Below are 4,065 nucleotides of genomic sequence, written 5' to 3'. Positions count from 1 at the left end.
TTTTTTTTCCTATTGAAAATACAAACAGGTACTGTAGTGATAATCATGCAGTGCACAGGGTTAAAACTGTGCAGAGTCGTGTAATTTCTGTGTGTTGGGAAGAAGGTGGCAATTGCATTTCCTCTTGCCTTGTCTAGCATGTAGTTTTCTGGACCTGGAAGTTACAGAACAGGAACAATGGAGCTGTGTCTTGGGAAAGGCAAATTAGTTCAGAAAAGGAATGAAAGTCATGCCAAACAGCGCTGAGCATTTGAGTTTCCTACACAAAAACTCAGAAGGAAGGTTATAGTACAGTTTTGGCCTTGTTGGCATACGCTGGCTATATAGAAGATTTAAGTAGCTATAGCACATGTGGGGGTGGGGTCACGACAAAACTTTCTTCTCCACTGTGTTTAAAAAACAACAAACATTGGTACAAGAAATTCATTAGGTTTATCCTCTGGTTACAGTAACATCTGAACTGAACTGAACTGCTGTCAGTTCTAGCCCGTGCTGGTGTGAGCTACCAGCCTTGTCCCCAGCTCGTCGTCCACCCAGCGGTTCGAAAGCTTCACCGAGTAGATAAAATGGGTACCACTCCTTAGAGAGGGTGGGCACACTAACCCCCCCCCAGTGGAGGGAGGTGTTAGCCGACGAAATGGAATGTCCGACGAAATGGAATGTCCAGCTCGGAAGCTCGGAAGCCACCCTTCTGAAGTGTATGGCTTTTATTTTCCTTAAGATTTCCCTGTCTCTAAAAATGTGTATGTGTGTGTGTGTGGTGTAATATAATCTACCTTAAAGACATCCCATTTTAAAGACAAAGGGATGATCTCCCATGTCCTACCTTCCCGGGGTTGTAATAAATTCCTTTTAGTATATTCGTGAGACACTCCATGAGTTGCACACTCTTTTGCCACAATGAAAGTATTTTTATTAGACAGCAAAAATATACAGACCATTGGGGGCCCCACCCCTACCCCTTCACTCGGACTCCTCCTGCACATGTTCAGCATGCTTTTAGCTTTTCTGCAAACACTTTTTTAATTTCACAAAAACACAGTCCAGTGTGTTGCCCACATAGTGGTCAAGGAACCCTGTTTAATTCCGTTTGACTCCAAAATAGCCGCCACCGCCCTTGCCGCAACCAGAAATGGTCAGCCAGCCAGAGGTGGCCATAAGCAACCCCATGCCAGCACCCCAACATTCCCTCCGAAAGTGCAGACCTCCTGCCTATCTGAAGGACTATGTAACATAGGTTAGTTCAAGACTAAGGGGGGAGGGGTGTTATGTACACGGACTGCCACCAGAGTTCCGCGGTTATAGCAGGAGCTTGGTCCCCAAACACAAAGGGGACCTAGGATCCTAGTCCACTGGGAATCCGCCAATAGCACCCTTGGCAGGAGATTCAAACACTCCAATGGGGACTGAGGTGTGCCAGGTGGAGTGTATATAGTTGGCCTTGCAGGGCCATTTTGTGTGTCTTCTTGTGAAGTACAATAAACACGTCTGAACACATGTCGTGGTCTGAGTTCTCCATGCGTCGAACCCAGTACTTTTCATAGATGACCACAATGGGACACCCAGTATTATCCAATAATTAGCATTACCAAAGGATTCAAGTGTTGTTTTATTTTTGACTACCACTATGCAAATGTTCAGGGGATTTTTCAACCTGGAGCATTGTGTTATTCTTAAACAGTGTTATGTATTCACCATTTTTTTTAAAAAAGGTCAGGTGGAGAATCACAAGAGCATCATCACAACAGTGAAGGAAGAAAGTGATGCAATCTGCATCTGGTTTGGAAGGGAAAGCAATAGAGCAGTTCAATAGAGCAGTTGCAGTCCACGATTCATAAAAATAGGTTTGCTTTAATACAAGTCACTATTGATACACTTTAATGGTCATTGTCAGGAATGAAACTCAAAGCCAAGCATGTACAGATATAGACAGTTTTTAAAAATGGGTTAAGCCAATGATACAGTTTGCGCTCAGCAGAAATTCGAGTGGGAGAAAATGAAGGCAGGAGACAGCCTTTCAGCCATTTGGTTCACACCAGCCATATTGGGAACAGCCCTATCAACGGTTCTCACAGTCTTACCTAATACAAAGGCAGCAAAAGCATTCCAAGGTCAAAATAAGAGATAAAGCGCACAAGGAGGGTGAGAACAGAGCAATGCAGGCTAATTCCCTCCATCATACAGCAGGCAGGTTACACAGAGCATACACAGAATACAAATGGCAGTTTACTGACATCCTGCCCCCCAAAGATTCTCCCAGCCTACCCAGGAGATTCTCCCGGTTTCCCCAGGAATTCCCCACGGAATGCACAAATAAGGTCAGGGGCACGAATATCCCCTACTTCCACCCATTCCCGGTGCTGAGGACCAAAGTCTTTCCACTCCACAAGGTAAAAGAGTTTATTACATTTCAACTTCAAGTCCAAAATGCATGACACTTCAAAGTGCAGTTCACTGTCCACCAGAAGGCAGGGAGGAGTCACAGCATCAGGGCACCAAACATTAGGACCAGGTTCTTTTTTTAATAAGCTGAGATGGAAAACAAAGGGAACTGTCTCAATGTTTTTGGTAATTCCAATTCCACAGACACGTCATTAATTCTATGCAAAACCTTCCTGCCCAGTTTCCTGCTAGGCTGCAAACATTGCATGTTCTTGGTTGACACATACACCGAGTCTCCAGGCTGAATATCCCAACCCACCACCCTTTTCTTATCAGCCTGCCTCTTATACGCCTCTTTGACCACATTCAAAGTCTTGCACAAGACCAGCCAAGATTCCTGTAGGGTTTTGCATCAGTCACCAGCTGAGCCCGTCTTTGGAATATCAGGAGGCTTAGCCAGAAACGGTAAAGGGGGGCTCTTGCCATGAAAGGTGAGACCCCCGTGGAGGAATGACAGGTGTTGTTATAACAAAATTCTGCCCAATCATTCTGTTGAAAGTTAGTGAAACAACGGAGGTACTGTTCCCAGGTTTGGTTAACCCATTCAGATTGGCCGTCAGTTTCTGTATGATACGTGCTACTGAGGCCCCTCTCAATCCCCATCAACTGCATAAATTCCTCCCAGAACTTAGAAACTGAGAACCGCGGTCAGAGACAATCTTGCTCAGCAAGATTGGAGTCTGAAAATGTGCTGGATGAATGCTTTGGCCAAGTTCTTAGCTGTGGGCAACCCCCCAAATGGGTTAAAATGTGCCTGTTTAGAAAACAAGTCCACAACCACCCAAATTACTGATATGTTTTGACTAGGGGGAAAGTCAGGTATAAAATCCATCAAGATAACTTCCCACGGTCATGCAGGAGTGGGCAAAGGCTGTAAGAGTCCGGGCGGTTTACCAGGCCGAGGTTTGCACATGATACATGTTTGGCATGATTGCACAAAAAGTGACAAGTCCTTTCTCATGCCCAGCCACCAAAACTGGCGTTGGAGTAAATGCAAAGATTTCACAAACCCAAAATGGCCAGCTATCTTATTCCCATGCACCGCGGCCATGATTTTCCCCCGTAGTACCATTGGAATAAACAGTTTATGGCCATGATACCAACAGCTGTCATTGTGTTGTTCCACCCCCTCCTCCTTTTCAAGTTCTTGTCGGTCAGAGTCATGGAAGGCGGAAGCAAATTTGCTCACCCAAGGGAAGATGTCACCAGGAAGGGGGGAGGCACGGATTTGACTGCATGTAGTGACTGCTCCTCCCAGCTGGGAGGGCGTGAACATTGAGTCCATTATCTCCTCCCTCTGGCTGTCATGTTGCGGGAGGCGGGACAATGTGTCAGCCAAGGAATTTGATTTCCCCAGGAAATGGTGGAGGGTGAATTGGAACTTAGAGAAAAAATCAGCCCACTGCAGTTGTTTAGCGTTCAGAATTTCTGGGCATACGGAGTACCTCTAAGTTTTTATGGTCCGTCCACAATTCGAACGGGACCCTCACCCCCTCCAACCAATGGCACCACGTAGACAAGGCTAACCAGATGGCGCCCACTTCCTTGTCCCACACAGACCAGTTGCGCTCACTGTCATTAAACTTGCGGAACACATATGCAAGGGGGTGGATTTTTTATTTA

This window comes from Gekko japonicus, unplaced genomic scaffold (assembly GCF_001447785.1).
Source record: "Gekko japonicus isolate JY-2015 unplaced genomic scaffold, Gekko_japonicus_V1.1 scaffold475, whole genome shotgun sequence".
NCBI lineage: Eukaryota > Metazoa > Chordata > Lepidosauria > Squamata > Gekkonidae > Gekko > Gekko japonicus.
Note: the sequence above shows the minus strand (reverse complement) of the source record.